We start from the raw sequence: 12,681 nt of genomic DNA, 5'->3' as shown, positions 1-12,681 counted from the left end.
GATGCAGTTACATATCGAACAAATAAAGTTAAAGCCATTAGAAGCTGATTTGGAACGTTGTCAGTTAGAAGCTGCAGATAAACAAAAGGAATTCAAAGCTAGAGAAGCCCATAGGAAAAGGGAATTTGAAGAAGGAGAAGCAGAGGAACAGAGGAAATTTGATCTAGAGATGGAGAAATTAAAGCCCTAGAATCAGTTCTCTGTTTCTAGAAAACTGTTTGTTGCTCATCAAGAAGTTATATTGGCTCCTCTATTTAATGAAACAGGTGAACAAATATTTCCAACATAGTAATAATTTATTAATAATAGTAATAATAAATTACTAACATGGTAGTAATTTTATGTCTGGATTGTTCCAGCAGATAGTTTATAAACTGGGAGCAAAACAGATTATCTCGTCTGCATACCATCCACAGCCGTAAAGAGCCTTGGAGAGTTTTCATTCTACCCTTAAAACTATGATTAGCACGTATTGTGTGGAAAATGAAAATGACTGAGATGAGGGCATACATTTACTTCTTTTTGCAGTATGGGAGTCAGTGCAGGAACCATTAGGTTGTAGCCTATTTGAACTTGTGTTTGGGCATAGAGTTAGAGTACCTTTGGTCTTGTTAAAAGAACAGTGGATTAATAAAGAGGTACATACTAATTTGCTAGATTATGTTTTGAAATTCAAGGCAAGATTGCATAAATCCTGTAGCTTAGCCAAGGAAAATTTAAAATCGGCTCAGGAGAAAATGAAAACTTGGTATGATAAGGAAGCTAGAATGAAGTCATTTAAGCCTGGAGATAAGGTGTTGATTCTTTTCCCAGTGCAAACAAACCCATACAAGCTAAATATCATGGTCCTTATGAAATTATATCTAAAGTTAATGATTTGGATTATGTGATAAAAACACCAGATCGAAGAAGGCCAACACAGCTTTGTCATATAAATATGATTAAACCATATTATGAGAAACAGTCTGCTACTATGACTGTTGTAGTCAATAATAATGAGTCTGTTCCCACCAGGAACTTAATGGATGATTCATCTGAAACTCATTTTAAACCCAACATTATTTCTGCCAGGTTACCAAGCTCAACAATTCTGGAAAATATTGATGAGAAATTAGCTCATTTACAGCCAGAGCAGAGAAAACAGATGAGGCAGTTAATTTTTAAATATCGGGATTTATTTCCAGATGTTCCTCAAAGAACCACAGTTGTTTCACATGATGTAGATGTTGAAGATTCTAAGCACATAGAGCAACATCCATATTGGATGAACAGGGAAAAATGTGAACTTGCTGAACAAGAAATTAAATATATCTTAGAGAATAATATTATTAGACCTTCTAATTCGAATTGGAGTTCACCGTGTGTTATGGTCCCTAAGCCAGACAATAGTATTCGGTTTTGTACAGATTACAGGAAGGGGAATGCTGTGACAAAACCTGAAGCGTATCCACTCCCTAGGGTAGATGATTGTGTGGATAAAGTTGGAAAAGCAAAGTTCCTTACAAAGATTGATTTGTTAAAAGGGTATTGGTGTGTTCCATTGACAGAGAGAGGTAGCGAGACTTCTGCATTTCTAACCCCATCCTGGTTATATGAATATAATGTTCTTCTGTTTGGGATGAAGAATGCACCAGGTACTTTCCAGCAGATGATTAATTCTGTAACTCAGGGGTTAAAAGATACAGATGCCTATATTGATGATTTAGTTACAGGAAATGATACTTGGAAAGCACATATTACTGCGGTGGAGAAACTATTTGAATGGCTTTCAAAAGCTAACTTAACTATTAACTTAGCTAAAAGTGAATTTGGTCATGTCACAGTGACTTACCTCGGTTATGTTGTGGATCAAGGAAAATTAGCACCTGTTCAGGCAATTTTAGAGGTTCCCATTCCAACTGGTAAAAAGACTGTAAGAAGATTTTTGGGAATGGTAAGTGATTACCGTAAATTTTGTAAGAATTTTGCTAATGTTGCCCTTCCATTAGCTAATCTCTTGAAGAAAAGTGAAAAGTTTGTTTGGACGGAGCCTTTTCAGCAGGCATTTGAAAAATTGAAAACTATGATATGTCATCAACCTGTGCTCAGGTCACCTGACTTTAAAAAACCATTTTCATTAGCTGTAGATGCCAGTGATGAGGCTGCAGGAGTAGTGTTACTTCAGAGGGATGAGGGTGATGAGGCTGATCGTCTAGTAGCTTACTTTTCTAAGAAATTTAATTTGCATCAAAGAAATTATTCAACCATAGAAAAGGAATTATTATCTCTTGTTTTGGCTTTACAACATTTTGATGTGTATGTTGGTATTACTCAGAAACCACTCATAGTTTACACTGATCATAATCCATTAGTGGTTTTGAGTAAGATGTTACTGAATTGGAGTTTGATGTTACAGGAGTATAATATTTTGATAACTCATATTAAAGGTAAAGATAATGTGATTGCTGACTGTCTACCTAGATGTTGAATGTACAATGTAAATTTTTTTTGATGGAGTGGTATTTTAACATTTGTAACACACCTACTGTACATTATTTTGCAAGGTTCTGTATCATAATACTGTGTATATTGTGTATGTTGTAGATTTTATACATTTGTATTTTTTGTGTAAATAGTTCTTAAAATTTTGCTCATAAAAGAACAAAATTTTCCTTTTTTGGAGGGAGGTGCTACATACCTCATCGGCATCTTGTGACTGTCTTATGACCATGATGTGATTGAGTATCTTGTTAGCATGATGTAAAGGTTTTGTGATGGTGGGGTGATGTAATTTTCCTGCCAGTGTGAGCTCCCATGATGACATGTTCCCAACAGGTATAAAGGGAAACCCTATTATGACGTGGCTAGTTTCAGTTTAGTTTTAGTTTAGTTCGTCAGTTACTCCATTATGCTGCGTATTCGTCTCACAACACAGTTTCGTTTTAAAGTGGAGTTCTACTTTCTATTGTAAGGTAAAATCGTTGTGCCGGCAGTTTCACCAATCGCTGCCAGCTTTGTTTGGTGTATCTTTGATTTACCCTTACAGTAGTATTGGAGAGTGAAGACCTTACTAAAGTACGGGAACCTGAAGGATCGAATAAAGTTGGAGTCATTTGTCGTTTTATAAAGGATCGACCTTATTGGGACTTCATTCAGAAATAGTAACCTGTATCTGAGATACTCCTGCAAGAGCTGGGAAGTTTGTGCAGTGTTCACTCGCCAGAAAAAGGTCAGTTCCTTTAAGCTGTTTTATTTCCTTCGTCGTGAATCCTTTGGAGAATCAGCAGTAACATCACATCTTCGAAGAAATCCAGTTCCAGAGAAGTCTCTCCTTATTGACTGTGAAAATCACTTGGACTTGCGAATTTACCATTTTAAGACTGTGTTCGAATTTACCACTTTAAGAATTGTTTTCAAATTTACCCTTTTAAGAACTGTTCTAGAGTTGCCGTGTAGCAGTTAACTTTTGGTTAAGTTAGTCGTTTGAATACTTCTCACTATTGTTGAGCAGAGTTTAATAAATATTTATGTTTGTTTCTAAAACTTGACTCAATTCTATATTCATTGTTGCTGATGCCGTAACACCTGACTGAGCACTGCCATAACATTTTCCCTGTTTGGAATAATAAGCTGCCAGGCTTGCCCCTCCTACAACTACTGTAAGTCTCAGATACAAACTTGTATTTTCCAGCGAATAAAGTCCAAACCTGTTCAATCTTTCCTTTTCACTCAGGTCCTCCAGTCCATCTTTTAACCATATTTACATCTTTCCTGTAGGTAGGGGACCAAAACTGCACGCAATACTCCAAATTAAACCTCACCAATGTCTTATACAACTTTGCTGGTTATGGACATTGTGTAGGAAAAAGAGCTATGTTTAGTATCTTCTGAGGTGTATATATTTCAATGCTAGGAGTATTGCGGGGAAGGCAGACGAGTTGAGGGCATGGATTGACACATAGAATTATGACGTTATAACAATTAGTGAAACTTGGCTACAGGAGGGGCAGGACTGACAGCTTAATATTCCAGGGTTCCGATGTTTCAGATGTGATCGAGGCAGAGGAATGAAAGGTGGGGGAGTAGCATTGCTTGTCAGGGAAAATATTACAGCAGTGCTCAGGCAGGACAGATTAGAGGGCTTGTCTACTGAGTTCTTATGGGTGGAGCTGAGAAACAGGAAAGGTATGGCCACATTAGTGGGATTGTATTACAGACCACCCGATAGTCAGCAAGAATTGGAAGAGCAAATCTGCAGAAAGCTAGCAGGCAACTGAGGGAACATAAAGTTGTGGTGGTAAGGGATTTTAATTTTCCATATATTGGTTGGGGCTCCCATACTGTTAGGGGTCTAGATGGTTTAGAGTTTGAAAAATGTGTTCAGGAAAGTTTTCTAAATCAATATATAGAGGTACCAACTAGAGGGGATGCAATATTGGATCTCCTGTTAGGAAACGAGTTAGGACAAGTGACGGAAGTGTGTGTAGGGGAGCACTTTGGTTCCAGTGATCATAAAACCATTAGTTTCAACTTGATCATGGACAAGGATAAGTCTGGTCCTAGGGTTGAGGTTCTGAACTGGAAGAAGGCCAAATTTGAAGAAATGAGAAAGGATCTAAAAAGCGTGGATTGGGACAGGTTGTTCTCTGGCAAGATGTGCTTGGTAGGTGGGAAGACTTCAAAGGAGAAATTTTGAGAGTGCAGAGCTTGTATGTTCCTGTCAGGATTAAAAGCAAAGTAGATAGGAATAAGGAACCTTGGTTCTCAAGGGATATTGCAACTCTGATAAAGAAGAAGAGAGAGTTGTATGACATGTATAGGAACAGGGAGTAAATAAGGTGCTTGAGGAGCATAAAAAGTGCAAGAAAATACTTAAGAAAGCAATCAGGAGGGCTAAAAGAAGACATGAGGTTGCCTTGGCAGTCAAAGTGAAGGATAATCCAAAGAGCTTTTACAGGTATATTAAGAGCAAAAGGATTGTAAGGAATAAAGTTGGTCCTCTTGAAGATCAGAGTGGTCGGCTGTGTGCGGAACCAAAGGAAATGGGGGAGATCTTAAGTGGGTTTTTTGCATCTGTGTTTGCTAAGGAAACTGGCATGAAGTCTATGGAATTAAGGGAAACAAGTAGTGAGATCATGGAAACTGTACAGATTGAAAAGGAGGAGGTGCTTGCTACCTTGAGGCAAATTAAAGTGGATAAATCCCCAGGACCTGACAGAGTATTCCCTCGGACCTTGAAGGAGACTAGTGTTGAAATTGCAGGGGCCCTGGCTGCCTATCTGATGCTCTGTGCCTGATCTGCAAGCGTTTCATTGCATCTGTCCTGATACATACTTGTGCAGAGGACAATAAGCACAACACTCAAACACGAGGAATCCTGCAGATGCTGGAAATTCAAGCAATACACATCAAAGTTGCTGGTGAACGCAGCAGGCCAGACAGCATCTTTAGGAAGAGGTACAGTCCACGTTTCAGGCCGAGACCCTTCGTCAGGACCTTCCTGATGAAGGGTCTCAGCCTGAAACGTCGACCGTACCTCTTCCTAGAGTTGCTGCCTGGCCTGCTGCGTTCACCAGCAACATTGATGTGTGTTGCATAAGCACAACACTAATGCTTTTAAACACGATAAAAGCCATTTCTGTACAATTAATAATTCTCAGCAAAGTGCTTCCATTTGCATCATACAGTGCAGCTGAAACAATTCTAAAAATTTAATATTTCAATCTGTTTACTCTTTTAGATGTAGCTATGCAGAAAGATTTTTAAGGTAATTGATATCTTCCCTTTAAAGTTGCCAATCCTCCAGTCCTGATCCTGTCCTGATCCAGTCCTCAAGTCAGGAGAGCATCACCGAGGGGCAATCGGCACGGTTATGGTGCACCATGAAGAACGCCAGAGTGGGAAACACTGATGTCCACTGGTATCGGAGGCTACCCGGGCAGGACATGGAGTGGGTCTTAACACACAAGGCAGGAGGGAGCGTACGAAGGAGACCAGGTTTCACTGAGAGGTTCCAGTCCTCCAGGAACTCCTCCAGGAGCAGTTTCATCCTCATCGTCACAAAGGTCGAGGTCAATGACTCTGCCGACTATTACTGCAGAGTGTGGGGAGACATCAGTGGGAATGGAAACCGGCGCATTGTCATTAGTAAGTTCAGTTTACACAATGTGAACTGATTTCTAGTTCTGGAGGAATTGAGCATGTATGGGCCAGGACAACAAGTTTGTAAATTCATTTCTTTAAGCTACAATGTGCTTATTTCTAAACGTCTTCCAGATCTTAAATCTTTTAGTTTTCTTGAACACATCTGACAACAATTTTTTGGAATATTGCTTTTCAATCTGAGATCCTGACTGGATATTATAGCCCAATGATATGGACATAGAATTTTCCAGTTTCTGATAACCCAACCCCACCACCTTCCTGCCTGCTTTTCATACTCATACCGTCTCTCACTCCATCCAGACCCGTTACCCAGTTCCATTCCTGTCACCCACCTGCCTGTCTCACACAAACTTAAACTTCTGGGTGTCCTACCTCTTTCCCCTGACGAGTTTAGGTTGGCACAGTAGTGTACAATGCTTTTCAGTACCAGTAGTGTACAATGCCTTTCAGTACCTGCGGTGTGGGTTCAATTCCCACTGCTGCTGATAGAAGTTTGTACATTATTCCAATGATTGCGTAGATTTCCTCCGGGTGTTCCAGTTTCTTCCCACAGTCCAAAGACATACCAGTTGTGAGGTTAATTGGTGATTGTAAATTGTCCTGAGATTAGGCTCAGATTAAGTCAGGGGATCACTGGGTGGTGCGGGTCAAAGGCCGAAGGGCCTATTCCACGTTGTATCTCAATAAATAAATAAATTCAAATAAAAGTTCTATCTACACATAATTCCTCCGCTGTTCCCTTCCTTATCAGATTCCGGGTGGCAGGTGGTGATACGTCTCTACCAAAGGAGGCGTAAGGTGCTCCTCCCCTTGCTAGCCTGGACAAGGTGGACTTGCTCACCGTACCCACTTCCTGCCCATTACACCACTGGCATTTGGGGCAGAATGAAGGTCCTCCATCCCTGTGGTCAATGTGTAGCACCCGCTTAGCCCCCCACCCTGATCAGCGTCACGAGCAGCCGGGGAGCAGGTGGTGAATGGTCGTATGTGCAACTGGTGCATATCACAGCTCCTGGTTATGTGACCACTGATGCCAGGCAGACAGTCTCTGGAGAGTATTGATAATGGCTGGGTTCACCCATCTTGTAAAGACACTGCCCAGAAGAAGGCAATGGCAAATCACTTCTGTAGAAAACTTTCCAAGAACAATGATTGTCATAGATCATGATCGCCCACGTCATACGACATGGCATATTGTGATGATGATGATCAGATTCCAGTGTGTGCAGTCTCAATCTGTCACCACCTCTACCTACCACTCTCTGTAACTGTCTCAGAGACGTTTCATTGAGATGTTTATTTTATATGTTTTTAAAATAATGTTTGATTAAAAATTTTGTGCTTTTTATGTAAGGTTTTATTTAATGTAGAATGTAACGATCACATGACCAGAGTTTAATAAGAGCGTGACTGTGGCATTATGGGTCAGAACCAACATGGAGGCACAGAAAGACATATGGCCCTAAAATAATCTTATTCTGCATGTGGTCTAAGAGGCACATACAATAATTGTTTTTTATTTGTTTTATATTGTGTATAATGTTGTTGATGTGCCTTTACATGGACAGAGTGATACGTTTTCAGTGATTTTATTTGATTTCAGCACACTTCTGTTGTGCTGACGTTTTGGGGCTGTTTATTGGCAGACACTAGCATGAGAGACTTTAGACTGAGAGATGTGTGTTTCAAACCGTTTGTCTTTTATTTTCTTAGTTTTCACGGTGTCTGCTGAAGAAAGAGAAAGGGAAATAAAATAAATCTTCAAGGACATCTGTATGATGCGTGGCCATTATTTCATTGGACCAGTGTAGTTACACTCTCTCCACCTGTCCTTTCCATCTCTCCTTGTCTCTCTCTACCCTTCTCCCATCTCCACCTCTCCTTCTCCTCCACCTGTTCATCACTTTCCTTCTCATCAGGTTCCAGCTTTCCCTACCAGCCACTGTCTCACATTCACCCCCACCCCTCTCTGCTACAGACCAGCATCTCCTCTCGGTATTGACAGAGCTGTGCAGGATCATGATCCTTCTGCCTCCATGGATGCTGGCTGGCCTGCTGTGATCTCCTATTTCTCCTAATCAATGAGCGAGAACAGAAAACAAAATAATACAGAGAATAGTGAGAGAGTCGAGGACCAGAGGGCACATTCTCAAAACAGAGACGTCCATTTAGGACAGAGATGTAGAGGAATTTCTTTAGCCAGAAGGTGATAAATCTGTGGAATTCATTGCTACGGACGGCTGAGGTTGACAGGCTCTTGATTATTCAGGGTGTCAAAGGTTATGAGATTTCTAAAGTCGGGACATGTTGGGCACAACTTTGTGGGCCGAAGGGCCTGTATTGTGCTGTAGGTTTTCTATGTTTCTATGTTACAGGGAATAGGCTGGAGAAAGGGGCTGAGAGGGATAATAAATCAGCCATGATGGAATAGCAGAGTAGACTCAATGGGCTGAATGGCCTAAATCTGCTCCTATGTCTAATGGTCTAAAAAGAATGTCGGAGAGTGAAAGCCAGAGGCGGAGGACATGCCTGTCAGATTAGACTGGCCATGTCCTCCACTCCCAGAGGGGAAAAAGCCAGACTGAAAGGTAAAGTAAAGCAAAAAGCTGAGCCAATACCACAGATGAATGACAGAGACAGACTGCGAAATCAGGTTACACTAAGCTGTGGAATTCAATTGCGAGTCCCGAATGCTGCAATGTGCCCAATGGAAAGATGAGGTGTTGTTACTGAAGATTGCTCTGATCTACATTATAACAGTGCAGGGGGCTACAGACTGAGCTCCCAGTCACGGCTTCTGGTTTTTATTTCAATACTCACACATTCTTCTCTACGTTGTCACTCTCGAACTGATTCCACTCAATAACTGATCACATAACAGTCACTGACACCCCCTCTCCCTCATCCTCACGGCAGCTCCACCAGTCCTCATTGCTTCCTTCCCAGTCATGACAAATGGTCTCAAATGTGTCTCTGCTCACAGACCTGCCGAGAATGGCTAACATTTTCTGTTTTCATCCTGCCCTTGACACTTTCTTCAACCCAGTACCGTAATCAAAACAGAAACCATTCTGAGCAACGCACACAAAATGCTGGAGGATCTCAGCAGGCCAGGCAGCATCTACGGAAATGAATAAACAGTCAACGATTCAGCCTGAGACCCTTCATCAGGACCATAGTCACTTCCAAAGATACAGTCTGACCTGCTGAGATCCTCCAGCACGTCGTGTGTGTTACTCTGGATTTCCAGCATCTGCAGCATCTCCTGTGTTTCTGAGAAACCATTCTGAGCTCTGTAATGGGTGAAGATTACAGATGAACAAAGGACAGAGAATCGAGAATGTACTCAAACCACCTGGTAAAGTGCAGCATCCCCACTGACTGCAAGGAAGCCACTGACAGATGACTGGTCAAAGTGGAGACAGAGAGACAGTTAGAACCTTCAGTCCATGCAGAGGAAAAGTACAAATGTCTGTGTAAACAGAGGAAGAAACACACAACCTGAACTGACCATTTTCCCCTCCCCATCAGTGGCAGAGTGTCAGCAGTCACCTCACAACCCACAATGTTACAGTGAGTAGAACCATAAGACCATAAGATATAGGAGCAGAAGTAGGCCATTTGGCCCATCGAGTCTGCTCCGCCATTCAATCTGGGCTGATCCAATTCTTCCAGTCATCCCCACTCCCCTGCTTTCATCCCATACCCTTTCATGCCCTGAATAGCGGCCTCACGGTTCCAGTGTCCTGGTTTGAACCGTGACCTTCAATGCAGTCAGGGTAGTGTTTGCATGCTCTCCCTGTGGTCACAATGGTTTCCTCTCACTGTCCAAAAACATGCTGGTTGACAGATTACCGGTTAGTGAGGTGCCAAACCTTATTTATTGACATACAGAGCATGTCACCCAGCAATCCCACAACTTAACCCTAGCCTAATCACAGGACAATTTACAATGACTAAATTAACCCATCAACCAGTATGTCTTTAGACTGTGGGAGGAAACCGGAGCACCCAGAGGAAACCCACGTGGTCACAGGGGGAACTTACAATCTCCTTACAGGCAGCAGCGGGCATTGAACCCAGACCGCTGGTACTGTAAACCATTGTGCTAACCACTATGCCACCTTGCTGCCACAATGTACTTCGAGAATAAATTTATTTTGAACTTTGTTTTACATCGTTGTGTCAAATCAGGTCGGTCAGCATTTTGCTAGGCTCCTGCATTGCTACAGGGGCGATGCATGCTGAGGGACAACAGGTCGATCATCCAGACACATCACAATCTGCAGGACTCATAATGAACTTCAACAACTTCAGATAATTTACTTTCTTTCTTTTTGAATCAGGTCTAGTATTGTGTCACCATTCTTTTCTTTCCTTTGTATATTTTGGGCATCTGCACCCGACCAGTAGACCAGACTGTAAAACACCAACAGACTTTACAACATTAGCAACACGTTACACAAAGTAGCTTAACTCTCCATTGCCAAACACACAAATAGCTGGAGGAACTCAACAGATCAGACAGCATCTATAGAAATGAATAAACACAAGAGATTCTACAGATGTTGAAAATCCAGAGCAGCACACATAAAACAGTGGAGGAACTCAGCAGGTCAGACGATGGAAGTGAAGAAAAAGCAGTCAATGTATCAGGCTGAGACCCTTTTACAGGACTGGAAAGGAAGGGGGCAAATGGCAAAATAAAAAGATGGACGTGGGAGGGAAGGAGAACAAGCTAGAAGGTGATAGATGAAGCCAGGTGGCGAGGGGGTAGCGGGAGGGTCAATGAAGTAAGAAACTTGGAGGTGATGGTTGGAAAAGGTGAAAAATCATCTATCCATTAATGGCTGTGTCATTATTTCACTCGATGGCAGACATTCTATTTGACCCAGTCCTTTCTGCTGTTCAGACATTCTCTCTGTTTCCTTTCCAGTTCTGATGAGGAATCTTCAACCAGAAACTGAGTCAAAGAGTCAGAAAAGTACAGCACAGAAACAAACCTTTTGGCCCATCTAGTCCATTCCGAACCACTCAAACTTCCTACTCCCATCAACCAGCACCAGGGCCATAGCTGGCCATGTACTTATCCAATCTGCTCTTAAAAATTGAAATAGAGATCGCATCCACCACTTGTACTGGTAGCTCCTCCCACACTCTCATGACCCTCTGAGTGAAGAGGTTTCCCTTCAACTTCCCCTTAAACTTTCACCTTTCATCCTTAACCCGTGACCTCTGGTTATAGTCCCACTGGACCTCAGTGGAAAAGGCCTGCTTCCATTTACCTTATTGAAACCACATAACCATATAACAATTACAGCACGGAAGCAGGCCATCTCGGCCCTTCTAGTCCATTCCGAACTCCTACTCTCACCTAGTCCCACCGACCTGCACTCGGTCCATAACCCTCCATTTCCTTCCTGTTCATATATCTATCCAAATTAATTTCAAACAACAACATCGAAACCCCTGATAATTTTGCATACCTCCATCAAATCTTCTCTCAATCTTCTATGTTCCAAGGACTAAAGTCCTAACTTATTCAATCTTAAGTGAAATTTCAAAATATTGACTGTTTTCCTTTCCATTGAGGCTGCCTGAATGACTAAGTTTTTCCAAAGTCTTCTATTTTTATCCCACTCTGTACTGGTCAGTGCTGGAGGCCACCAGGGAATTCATTGGTGAGCAAACATTAACATCACTGTCCTTGGAGTTTCACAACCTGCACCTTCGATTAAAATTAGAGCAATAAACTTGCAGGTCATTATAGAAACTAGCCCGCGTTATTAATGTTCACACTTCAACTCATTCAGAACACTACTGCTGAGGGAGCATATCACCGCCGTCCTAGCTACTCAGCATTGGCTTCCTGGACGTTTAAAAATTGATTTTAAGGTTCTCTTATTTGTTTTTAAAACTCTTAATAGTCTGGGAGCGGAGTACATCACAGAGTCATTTTTGTTTTATAATCCTGATCGAGTTCTCTGGTCTTCTTCCGCCAGCCTCTTAAATGGAAGGATAATTGGCAGATCACCTTTTTTGAATTATGCTCATAAACTGTGGAATTCAAAACCTAAACTGTAAGAGACACAGACTCAGTTGACACTTTTAAACACCAGATCAAAACCCATTTATTTAACCGTGCTTCTAATCTATTTTCATGATTATATTTATTTTTTTATTTGGGAAGAACAAATAAACTTTGTTCCCAGAATTGAACTCCGAACCCTGGCCCAAGTTGTAATAGTGTTGCCCTACCCACTGCGTTACCACAGCACCCCAAGCTAGAGGCTGACAGATCGGAACATTAGCTCTTCCTCTCCCTACAGACGCTACCTGACCTCATGCTTGCACTTTATCTCATTGTCTACATTGTCTGTATGAAAAGTGCTCTTTAAATAGGTTATTATTATTAATAACCTTCATATCTTTCCTTCGGTACAATAGCAGCACAGTAAGTCCATCCTTCACACGGCACTCTCTCCCTTACTGACTGTTAATGAGATGTCTCAGGGAGAACTATCAGCCTCCAGTGTT

Source organism: Mobula birostris, chromosome 8 (assembly GCF_030028105.1).
Source record: "Mobula birostris isolate sMobBir1 chromosome 8, sMobBir1.hap1, whole genome shotgun sequence".
Classification (NCBI taxonomy): Eukaryota; Metazoa; Chordata; class Chondrichthyes; order Myliobatiformes; family Myliobatidae; genus Mobula; species Mobula birostris.
This window is presented reverse-complemented; position numbering follows the sequence as displayed.